We start from the raw sequence: 13099 nt of genomic DNA on the forward strand, positions 1-13099 counted from the left end.
TTACCAAATCACACAGCAGGCCATTAATTCAAGTCTGTTGAAAGTCCCAAGGTTGGCAGAGCATGGCAGACTGCTGAACAGTGACATGGCTACATGTAGAGTCCAAGCATGCCATAAGCTGGAGACTATCCCCAAGGCTTCTCTTTATATACAGAAAACAGACCACATCCCAAAGGCAGCTACTCAACTGCTTCTGGTAGATCCCATAATGGAGCAATCATCATGGGGAATAACTACCACCAGCTGCCCAGCCACTCAACCAGGCCCAGCCAAGTTGACATACAAATTTAACTACCACAATTGTGATTTGGGTGCAGTTTTACAAAGCATGTTCATTTTACATTCAACAGTTCATACACATTTTGTTGCTCTAATTACAGTCCCCACAATACAGTGGCTCTCCTGCCTGTGGTTTTCCTTTCCTTGTGTCCTTACCTACGAATTCCTCTCTGCCTAGCCTTCTCCTGTGCAAATGCTACCCTTCTGATCTCCCATGGTTGATTGTTCTAAGGAGTGCATGCCTCCCTGGTGTTACTGTTTACCTTATAGGTCTGTCTGTTGTTTGGTTGTGAAAGTTGAGCCATGGGGGTGAGTTTAAAACCAGGCCATAGAGTGACTAAGGGCCATAGTTTGGGAGTTCCACTAGTCTCTTTCAGACAAATAAGCCTGATCTTTTTTATGATCTTCAGTTTTGTTCCACATTTTTCTTCTACTCTATTCAGGTCCTCCTGTTGTGGTACCTTTCAGAATAGTCGACATTGGCAGCTGTGTACCATCTAGTTCTTCTGGTCTCTGAGTCACTGAAGCTGGGGTTTGTGTAGTCAGTCAGTCCTTTGGACTGAGAGCTTCCATGTGTCTTTAATTTTCTTCACTCCTCTTTGCTCCAGATGGGAAGAATAGTTGCACCTTAGATGGCTGCTCATAAGCTTTTTTTTTTCCTTCTGTGAAAATCACAATTAATGTTTGTTCGTTCTTTGTTTTTTTTTTAAATTGTGATTTGGTTGAAAGCTTACAGAGCAAATTCATTTTCCGTACAGCAATTTACACACATTTTGTTTCATGACATTGATTGTAATTCCCCACAATTGTAACAGCTCTTTTCCTACTTCCTCCCTGTAGTTACCTCTTCTTTTGTCCTTCTTTTCTATGCATCCCTGCCTCTTGAGCTATCTACCTTTTAAGACCCCACTCACTACTCACCAAATAGGATATAGAACATTGTCTTTGTGAACTATGTTATATCAGTTGACCTTGATGTCCTCTGAGACAGTTGGTTCTGAGCCCCCAGGCCCAGTTAATCATTCCTCAAAGGGTTTAATTATGGCTAACATGATTTCATAACTTCACCCTTGTATGCCTTACTTAAATTCATGGATATATTTGCAGCATATATAAATGCTTTTGAGTATTAAGAGACTGTATTGACTAGGATAATTTGGGATTCATTCCTTCTTAGTTACTTTGAGATCTGCTAAAACTCTGTAATTTTATTTAGGGATTTCTCTGTTTGCTGTTTGATTATTTAAAATAATCATTTAAAAATTTATAAAAGGTCTATCAGTTTATTGGAGTTCCGGTATCCCAGTGGTTAAGGAATTCCACTGTTAACCAGAATGGTGGTTCGAACCCACCAGCTGTTCCACAGTCGAAAGATGAGGCCATCTGCTACTTTAATGATTTAAAGCTTTGAAAACCCTGTGGGACATTTGTACTCCTTTTTGTAGTGTTACTGTGAGTTGGAATTGACTCAGTGGCAGTGGTTTGGCTTTTATCAGTTTATTGATATTCTTATTTTCCTAAATTTTATAAAAGAAGCAATAGAGGGCAAGGGTTAAGAGCTTAGATTTTGTCAGGGATTAGGTTCAAATCCTAACTTTGTCACTTAATTGCTGTGTGACTTGGAATAAGTTAATTACCTTCCTTAAGCTTCCCTCTATTACTTGAAGAGGTTAATAGTATCTAACAGTTAGTATTTTAAGGATTAAATGCAGTAGTGCATATTGAGAGTTTACCAGGTATTTATCTGAGTAACTGGTATGTCATAAGCACTTCGTAGTATGGTGATTGAGAGCTCTAGTGGCGTAGTGCCTAAGGCATTTGACTGCTAATTAGAAAGCTGGCAGTTCAAACCCACCAGCCACTCCTTGGAAGGATGATTGGGCCATCTACTTCCATAGTGATACTACCTCAGAAACCCAAGGAGGGGTCATTATGAGTTGGAACTGACTCGATGGCAATGAGTTTGATTTTTTTAGTATAGTGATAAGATTAATCTGTTTTTGTAAACTATATACTTTTCGAACCAAATGAGTCAAATTTATTTTTGTGAAAAGTATTTTGAAAACCAAATACATATATTTATTATATGTAGTTGCATACCATAAAGTAGAATTATGTGGAAGTAGGTAAGAGTATACTTTAAAACTAAATTCTGTGGATTTAGATTCTAGTTCTGTTACATACTAATAGTGCAACTTTGGACTAATTAATTGATGTCTGTGCTTCAGTTTCTTCATCTTTAAAATAGGGTGACTCTTCATGGAGTTGTGATTACATGAGTTAATATATGAATGCATAATTAATACTCAGTAAATACTAATGTTTATTATTATTACTAATAAGTAGAGTGACAAAAAATTCTTAATAGAAATATAATTCCTGAATCTGGGTCCAGGAACAGCAGGAATCCCTGAGTAAATCTTCACTGTGAAAAAAGCACCACGATATTATAGGAATTCCTCTTTTTTCAAATACAACATAGACCATTTACAATTAAGAAATTGTCTTAGTTTCCTAGTGCAGTTGTATCACAAATACCACAAGTAGCTGGCTTTAAGGAACAGAAATTATTTTCTAACACTTTAAGAGATTAGAAGTCTCAATCAGAGTATGACTCTCGAGGCAGGTCCTTCTTTATCTGTTTCAGCTTCTGTAGTCAGGAATTCTTGGGGCTGTAGATTTCTCTTTCTCCATTGTCATCAGGTAATGTTTGTCTTTCCTCTTTTGTGCCTCCTTGTCTGTGTCTGCTGCTGCAGTGTGTAGGGCTTTTGACTGCTAACTTGGAGGTTCAAACCCACTAGCCATTCTGCAGAAGAAACACCAGGCAATGTACCTCTGTAAAGATTTATTGCCGCAGAAACCCAGTGGGGGTCACTATGAGTCTGACCAACTTGGTGGCATTGGGTTTGTTTTTTTTTGGTTTGTCACTCAGAAGTGATAAAATTTAGGATACCCATATGGGTCATTAACATAACAAGGATAATCTCATTTCCAGGGTTTATTAAGGCACCCTGGTGGTGCGGTGGTTAAATACTCAGCTGCAAACAAAATTGGTCTTTGGAACCCCCAGCCACTTCACAGGAGGAAGATGTGATAGTCTGCTTCCGTGAAGATCACAGCTTTGGTAACATGGGGCACTTCTGCTCTGCCCTATAGGGTTGCTGTGAGTCAGAATCAACTCGTTGACAGCTGGTTTTTGTTTTTTCCTTTCTTTCTTTAAATAGCAGTTTTTACATCCACTGGTAGAGGTTAGAATTCCAATACATATTTGGTGTGTTTGTGGGGGCACAATTCAGTCCATACAGAAATTATCTCAAATAGTTTATCCCGTAAAAATATCATGTATAATGTCCTGTTTTGAAATGTAGTGGGTTAGAACGAGTGAGAATTGTCTGTACTCTCATCTTTCTTCATTGTTAAAATCAGTAAATTGATGAAATACTGCTAGTATTGCAAGTTTTCCTTACAAAGAGTTGTAGATACATTGCCAGTTGTGGTCAAGTCATTTCTGACTCCCATCCATTCCATGTATGTCAGAGTGTAACTGTGCTCTGTAGGGTTTTCAGTGATGGATAATTTATACTCCTGGGTGTAAAAATAACTGATGTTTAATATGAAAAATCCAGAAAAAGCATAGAGCATAAAGTAAAAATTACTTCTAATTTTGCTTTCTACATTTTTAATTATTCCACAGATGAAGAAAAGTCCACTTAGTGTATTAACCTATGCTTAGGCTATTTGTAGCAGCAGTTTGAGCACTTGTAATTACCTAATTCTTTGTAAATATTTGTTTAATTATTTTTTCATAGTGTGTAAGTTCTGTGGTATCAGGAACTTGTTCTGTGTCTTCTTTTGTTCACTACTTTTTCATATTTGCTGAGTGACTGATTAGGTAAATGTATTTCCTCCTGCCATATCAAATTATGAAACCAGCATCCTTCTCTGTGGTATTGTTATCCATCAACTGTCATTCCAAGATTGAACGAAGAAGGAGCTGACAGTTACTGTTAGATAAAACAGACGAATGTCAGTTATACTAAAACCTTTTGGTTTTGGGAAGCAACATTACAGATTAATTTCTGTTCAACAGATTTAAAGACCCAGTTTTATTAGGTTTCATTTTTTAAAACCTTGTAATTTTGAAATAATAATAGATTCACAGGAAGTTACAAAGGTAATACATAAAGATGGTGTGTATCCTCGTCCATCATCTCTAATCCCTGGAAACCAATATCTCGTTTTTCTGCATTTCTGTTATTTTGTCATTTTGAGAGAGTAGTATAAATGGAATTATATAGTACATGTCCTTTTCGGCTTGACTTTTTTTGTTTAACATAATGCCCTTGAGATGTGTGCATGTATCTTATGTATTGATCTATGTATCAATTCATTCCTTCTTTTCACTGAGTAGTATTCCATGGTATGGATATACCACAGTTCAGCCATTCCCCTAAGTGAGAAACGTTTTGATTGTGTCCAGTTTACTGGATATAACAATTAAAGGTGCTATGAACAATCACGTATGTGTTTTTATCTGGACATAAGTTTTATTCTCTGGGATAAATAATCAGCTGTGCAGTTGTTGTGTCATTTGGTAAATGCATGTTTTGTGCTTTTGGAAACTACAACACTGTTTTCCAGAGTGGCTATGCCATTTTACAATCCCACCAGCAGTGTATGAAAGATCCATGTTCTCCATATCCTTGCCATAATTTTTAAATTGTCACTATATGTTTTTCTTAGTTGTTCCTAATAAGTGTGTAGTGATATCTCGTTATCATCTTTATTTACATTTCCCCAATGGCTAGTGATGTTGAACAGCTTTTCATGTGCTTATTTACCATCTGTATATCTTCAGTGTATTGTCTCTTCATGTCTTTTGCCGATTTTCTAGTTAGATTGTTTATATTTTTACTGGTGAGTTTTGAAAGGTTTTATATATTCTCCTGGATACAAGTCTTAGGCTCGATTTTAAGATTTTTAAAATGTATTTTTATGTAAAATATCAAACAGAGAGAAGCTGAAGGAATTGTACCTGTACACCTACCCCTTGTATTTTACATTTAAAATTTTATTAAATTTGTTTTATCACATCTGTCCATCCATCTACTCATCCATCAGTACATCTTCTTTTTTAAAGTACATTTTACAATAATTTATAGTTATCAATACACTTCACCCCTACAAACTTCAAGCTTGCATATCATTTCAAGTTCAACATTTTTTTAATGTTCTTTCTTTTTTTCTTGGTGGTGCAGTGGTTAAGCTTGCAGCTACTAACCAAAAAGTCGGCAGTTGACACCCACCAGACTCTGTAAGAGAAAGATGTGGCAGTCTTCTTCTGTAAAGATTTACAGACCTGGAAACTCTATAGGGCAGGAAGGCTGGGCAATCTACTTCCGTAGTGATACTGCCTTGGAAACCCAAGGAAGGGCTGCTATGAGTCGGGTCCGACTTCATGGCACATAAAACAACATGACTTAGAATAGACTCAACAACAATGAATTTGCTTTAGTTTTCTCCTTTTTTTGGGGGTAAAATTTACATGTAACACAAACCCCTTAGGATTCATTTTATGAGTAATGTATCCTGGTTATGAGGTGCAGTCTTACTCCAGTTTAAATATTTTATATGAACTCTAACTACATTTTTTAATGGTCAAAGGGGTAATACTTTCCCTTAGAATAATATTTGTCATTGTGTAGTCCTAGGACTACCTGGGTCAGAATCCTTATTGTTAAAGATTTGTGTGCCTACCCCATAACTGCTAAACCAGAATCTCTAGAGGTAGGTTTTACAAATTACATTTAACAAATATTCCAAGTGACGTTATTCGTAGCTCATTCTCTCATAATTTTTCTGGATGAGATAATCTCTTCTGCGCTCACTGGTTCATAATCCTGCTTAAGGATAGAAAGCTGTAGCCCATCTTAGTGGCTTTCTACCTGGCCAGCTAGGAGTATCACCTTTCACAATAGATTGTTATCTGTGCCACATAAATCTGCAGCTTTTTGGAGTTTCTTTCAGTCTATAATAGATGTTTAACAATGACTTTGTTTTTGAATTATTATTGTGTAGTTGAAACAATTGATATTTAAGAGGGGCTGTTTAAGGAATAGCCTTGCCTTTTGTTTTACTGGGTTAATTAAACCACAACATTCCTTTTCCAATTTTTGATCACCAGAAAGCTAAATAAATACATAATGTAGTTCTCAGACTAGTTTGTAGAGGTAGCTGTGATTTAAAATTATACCCATTATTGATATTTTAAGGAGCTCTGGTGGGCGCAGTAGATACAGCATTTGGCTGCTAACCAGAAAGTTGGTGTTTCAAACCTGCCAGCTGTTCCATGGGAAAAGGAAGAGGCAGTCTACGTTTGTAAAGATATACAGCCTTGCAAACCCTATGGGGGTCACTATGAGTTGGAATCGACTCCATGGCAGTGTTTTTTTTTTTTTTTCTTTTTTTTTCTTAGTTAACATTTACTTAGGATAATTTGTTGGGGTGGAAGGGCTGGGGCTGTCTTGTGTATTGTGAGATGTGTTGAGCAGTATTTCTAGACACTATCCACGAGATATCAGTAGCAACTTCTGTCCCTGTCTGCTCTGTTCCGGCTAGAGTCAGACAGCATCTGTGATAGTTAAAGTTATGTGTCAACTTGGCTGGGCCTGGTTTTGAGTGGCTGGGCAGCTGTATGTATGTAGTTACGGTGAAATTGGTAATCAACTCCCTGATGGAATCTAATGGAGCAGCTGCGTAGCTGCCTTAGGGAGGTGGCCTGCTTCCAGTATATAAGGAGAAGCGTTGAGAAAGGTCTGCAGCTTTTTGGCATGCCTGGACCCTGCATTTGGCTGAGTGTTTATCTCAGTGACCTGCCATGTTGTCTGCCGATCTTGGAACTGTTAATGGACTTGAATCAGTAGCCTGCCATGTCATTTGATAATATTGGGACTGTGCCTTTTTTCTTGTGGACCTCGGGTTTGTCAGCTTCAGCACCCAGCAGCTGCCTGAGTGAAGAAAGCCTCCAGCTCAGTGGTGGGCCAGGAGCAAAAGGCAGAGCTGAAGCCCAAGGTTAAGGGGCTTTCTTCTAGTCTCTAGAGCCTGGCACTTTGAACTTGGATTTCTAGCCTCCGAAATTGTAAGAATAAACTCACTGTTTGGTAAAGGCACCCATTTGTGGTATTTCTCCTAGTGTGGTACTAGAGGTAGCCACCAAAGGAGCTCTGGTAGCGTAGTGCCCTAGACATTTGACTGTTAATCAGAAGGTTGGTGGTTCAAACCCACCAGCCGCTCCGCGGTAGGAGGACTGGACAATCTACTTCCGTAGCTTGCCTCAGAAACCCAAAGCGGGTCTCTTTGAGTTGGAATCGACTCAATGACAGTGAGTTTGGTTTTATTTTTTTTGGTTTAGAGGTAACCAAACAGCATCCCTATCTGAGAGTACAGACTGCTGCCACATTAAGATTAGGCCATGCCAAGCTGGGGGGGAGCTGAGTCAGGGAGTAGAAAACAAAACCTTTCCTTCCCTTTTTGTTACCTTGACCTTTTCTTGATTGTGTTTTTGCTTTGTTACTGTAACCCTTGGTTTTCAGAGTTCTGCTGATAATTGTTCTTTCAGCTTAATTTTCTTTTCTTCTTTTTTTTGTGGGGGTGGGGAGTGATGGAGTGCACAGCTGTTCAAGCTGCCAGTTTGCTCCAAACCTCCCCTTCACAGGGTTGTTGTGGGGAAGGATATGTAATAAACATAGAACTCTTAGCTTAGTGCCTGGCACATAATAAGTGCTCGATAAATTTCAGCTATCATTTTTACCTTTATTTAAAATAATTCATAGATTAATGATATGATTTATAGAGGTTTTAGTTTATTGGTTTACATCTGAAGATGTGAATACTTGTATGTGAATTCATGTGTGTGTGTGTGTGTGTATATTTTTATAATTTAATCATAATTTTTCACAGATTAATTAAAACTTAATGTTATTTTAATATGTCAGTCTTAAAAAATTCTTATTTTGACTGTTAAGATAAAACTGAGTGTTCTAATAATTTGATGACATTTTACATATATTTACAGTATAGAACACTGTTTCCATAGAATATCTGTTATATTTGAGGGTATAAAACTCAAAATGAGATAAAATCATGTGCCAATAATGAATATATTTTACATGTCTTTGTAAAACATTTTTACAAAAATATATTCTAATTGAGACATTAGTAAGGTCTTTGCATATGTGATATCTCACTTTGCAGTGCATCTTAACATAAAAATACGTAGTTTATGTGGAAAATAATGAACAATTTTTAAACATATACAGCAAATTTGTAATGCTATTATTTATAGAAAATGGTTATATTAGTTTTATTTTGTAATCTTCCTCTGAAGTACAACTTTTAAAACTTGTTTTGGGGTAATATTTTTGCATTTAGCTTTCTTATTTCCATTAGTATCTCAAAGGATAATACACATTGCTACTGTAACATGTTATTATTATAAGGAATATAATATGCTTCCTACACAATTAGAATTGAACAGTCATGGAATTTTCTTCAATTAGTAAGTTTTCAAGGAAAAAAGATAGAAATATCTTCTTTTAGCAGTGCTACCACACTCCATTGTCTGTCTGGTTTTAGGCTTGATCTTGAATGATGTCAGGGGGATACGTCGAGTGATGGAGAGTGACAGAGAAAGAGAAGGGTGGTAATTGATCTCTTTGGGATTGGGACTGCTGATAGTCCCAGAAGATAAAGCACAAATAGGCTGATCTTTTCTATCTAGGGTTTAAGCTAGAATGACTTTTCTCTTTTAGAGCAAAGCTTAGAATTTTGTTGTTACTATATCCTTTTGGATATTTTTCCTTTGGCTATTACGTTTTCACTTTCTTCCCCCTTTATTTTAAATTTGGGTTCCAGTGCATTTTAAAGTGCTTTAGTTTTATATAGTTACTTTCAGTTAAGACAGGAGGTTATCTGATACTTTTGGAGAAGAAAGACAAGACAAAACCTTCATTTACTTAGAATGAATTACATAAACGTCCAATCATGTTGCCTATTGAATTCTGAATTTGAATGTTCAATATTTTATTGAATTTGAATGTTCAATACTTTATTATATATGAAATATATTTAAAACATTTTGACTTTAATTATACTAGTTAGTGTTTTAAAACATTTCCATTGCATAATTTGCTTGTGAATTACTAATTTTGCTATGTTGTTGTTATGTGCCATCAAGTTAGCCCCGACTCATAGTGGCCTGTCCTTGGGTTTCCGAGGCAGTATCACTACGGAAGTAGATTGCCCAGTCTTCCTTCTGAGGAGTAGGTTTGAACCGCCAGCCTTCTGGTTAGCAGTCAAGTGCCTTAGGCACTATACTACCAGAGCTCCTAGTTTTGCTATAGCATTTTTTTAAAAAATTATTTTGTTTTTATTGTTGAGAATATACACGGCAAAACATAAACCAATTGAACAGTTTCTGCATGTACCATTTAATGACATTGATTACATTCTTTGATTTGTGCATCCATTCTCACCTTTCTCTTCTGAGTTGTTCTTCCTCATTGACATAAATTCACTGCCCTCTGAGATTTCTTTCTAAACTTTCAAATTGTTCTGTCAATTTGATCCCATATAGATAGTTCTTAAAAAGAGGAGCATAATGCTCACAGCAGATGTTTTTAATTAGGTAAGCTAAACTATTACTTGGTTTTAAGAAACTTCAAGAAAATTTTTGGTTTAAGGTTTAAAGATCGTCTTAGGGCAGTAATATCAGGGATTCATCTAACCTTCATGGCTTCAAAAAGTATGGAGTCTGTGAGAATTTGAAATTCTGTTTTGCATTTTCCCTCTTTTAATTAGGATTCTTCCATAGAATTTTTGATCAAATTGTTCAGTAATGGTAGCTGGGCACCATCCAGTTCTTCTAGTCTCGTGGCAAAAGAGGCAGTTGTCCATGGAGGGAATTTGCTATACATTCTATATCCTTCTTCTGTTCCTGACTCTATTTCTTCCTCTGTTGATCCTGGTGAATAGAGACCAGTTGTTGTGCCTTGGATGGCTACTTATAAGCTTTTAAGATTCCAGACACTGTGCAACAAACTAGGAAATAAAACAGTAGCACTAAATGTGTTATTAGGCCAATTAACTGGGATTTCCAATGAAACCATGACCCTAAACCTCCAAATCAGGGAACCAAATCCCATGAGCTACTTGATTTTACATAAGCAGCCTCAGAAGTTACTCTTTTATTTTTATTTTTTTGTCATTGTTGTAAATATATCACACAGCTTTTGCCCATTCAATATTTTACAGGTGTTTAAGTTTCTGCGTCTCTACTTTCAAGTCTTTTGGGTATATACTTAGGAGTGGAATTGCTGACTTACAGAGCCATTCTTCTAGTTTCATTTTTTTGAGGAACTATCCCACCTACTGTTTGCCACAATGGCTGTACCATTTTGCATTCCTACCAGCAACGAGTAAGGGTTCCAGTTTTCTGCCGCTATTTGTTATTTTCCAATCATAGCTGGCATGTTATTTGCCACTGAGTTGGTTCTGATTCATAGTGACCCCACGTAATGACAGAATGAAACACTGCCTAGTTCTGTGCTGTCCTAGTGGGAGTGATATGGTATCTTATTGTAGTTTTGACTTGTACCTCTCTGATGGTTAATGACACTGAGCATCTTTTCATGTGTTTTGATTTCCTGTTTGGTGAAATGTCATTCAAGTCCTTTGCCCATTTTGTTATACTTATTTTTGAGTTGTAGAGAAGAATAGGGGAATAGACATGTGTTTTAAAATCAAACTTGAGTTTTGTTTTATTCCTAATTAATACATATTAGCTATGTGGTCTTGATGCTTGGCTTCCTTAGCTGAAAACTGAAAAATACAGATACTTTTCTTTGGTAGTTGTTAGTGATTTACATGACATAAGTTCCTGACTCTGGCAGGTAGGTAAGTTCTCTTACACTGTGTGCCACCTTATCTCTACTATTAAGAGTTTATTTCCTTGGTAAAAGAAAGGTCCCAGAGTAACCTTTGAAAAGTTTATATTTATGATAATAAAATAAGAGAGAAGTAAAAAGGAATATGGAGAGAAAGAAATAATAGAAGAATGTGAATAAAAGCACATATAAAGCACTTCTTTAGATAAAGCAGTTATTTGGAAATGAGGTGATGTCTTTCAACTTACATTGTTGTGCTATTTTAGGTCTACTGAAAGAGCTTTTGTTTTGTTTTCAGTTGTTTGTTTAAATAACCTTTTGGCTCACTTGAGTGATTTTTGCCTGTAAAACTTTTCCAGTATTTCTACTCTTTGCCCTTTTTACTTTTTTCTTAAATTGTCCCCAAGTCAGTAAAGGGGAAGTATGTAGCTATCTTCGCAGTAAATTGGGAGATGACTCATACATGTTTCTATGACAGTAATGGTTATAATGGCAGTATGATGAGCTCCCCACACAGTAACTTGGCCCAGTGAGTCTCTGAGGAGCTGCTTACATTGTTAGATGGCAACATGGAAGTTTATGGCCATTGTTCATTATGTCATGTGTTATATTTTTACTGTTGCCAGTGTGATACTACAGCAGTGGTAGTTTTGGTTACTCTGGTAATGTACTTTGGAAACAGCATAGTGCAGATTTCTGAGACTGTGGCTTGTATTAAGGTGATATTTAGGGTGTGTATGTGTGAGAGAGACAGACAGACAGACAGACAGACTGACTTACTAAGAAATGCTTCAGGTCTTTGATTTCAAGGAAACCTTTTTAGTTTTTTAATTTTATAGTTGTAAAAGGAAAAGAAGACCTTTTAAAATTTTGCCATAATATTAAGGTTTGTGAAATTCTCCTGATACAGGGTTATAAAAGTTTGTATGGTTTCCCTATTTAATCTACCATTATGTAATGAGCAAGTTTTGAAAAAGAGAACAAAAACGAAAGTCCAGAAATTGGTTTTCTTTTCCTTGATTTGATTACTTACTGTGTGTTTTGTTAAATTACCTTTGTTTTGGTGTATAGCATAAAAATCATATCTTTTCCAGGCATATTGTAGATGTGTTATATAGAGCATAATGAAAACCACATGCATTCAGGATGTTCGTATGTTGAGTCCTTTGATTTTTAGAAAATGACTAGAATACTCTTCAAGTGGTGTTCAAATCATCTACCATGGATTAATTGCTTTGTTTGCAGATTATTGTAGCCATGTGAAATTTAATTAAAAACTTTTTCTTTATTATTTAAAATTCATTTATTTCATTTTTAATTTTATTTTTTGGGATTTTTTTAAATTTAAATTTTGTTTTATACTTATGAAAGAAACTATTTGGTTCCAAAGTGAAATCACCAAAGCAAGGTATATTTAGAGAAGTCTAGCATCTCTCGCTCTCTGTCCTCTATCCTGCTCCTTCCCTCATTCTCCTTGTGTGGATAACAATGCTAAAAAAAAATTAAACTAGGTATCATTCCATTGTTAAATTAGCATCCACCTTTGCTTTTGAGATAAGTTGTACCATACTCTATACGTATAATTTTCTACTGTGCACCCTTTTTACATCTTGCCTTTTCACTGATCCCTTTCATCACCCCTGGGACATATATTGCCCAGCAACGTTTTCAGCCTCTCAAGTTTCTTGGGAAGCTCCTGTCCCAGTTGTAGTAAGTATTACTGCCTATATAACTGTAGTGTATATGGTGGGAGCCCGTATAACTATGTGAATCTGAACAAACGTGCTTCACCCCACCAATCCTATGACCAGAGTCCATTTTGGACATATATATCCCACATAATTATATCAAAATTTATATTATCTAAAAAAAAAAAA

General features: G+C 36.2%; 1 protein-coding gene across 1 annotated transcript in view; it reads left to right on the forward strand.

The window, feature by feature from the left end:
- The window catches only part of SS18 (SS18 subunit of BAF chromatin remodeling complex), a 137458-nt gene that overhangs the window by 90588 nt on the left and 33771 nt on the right, over positions 1-13099 (forward strand). The window lies entirely within an intron of this gene.

The sequence above is a fragment of the Orycteropus afer genome, unplaced genomic scaffold, assembly GCF_000298275.1.
Source record: "Orycteropus afer afer isolate SDZICR_OR568_19922 unplaced genomic scaffold, OryAfe1.0 scaffold00030, whole genome shotgun sequence".
Classification (NCBI taxonomy): domain Eukaryota; kingdom Metazoa; phylum Chordata; class Mammalia; order Tubulidentata; family Orycteropodidae; genus Orycteropus; species Orycteropus afer.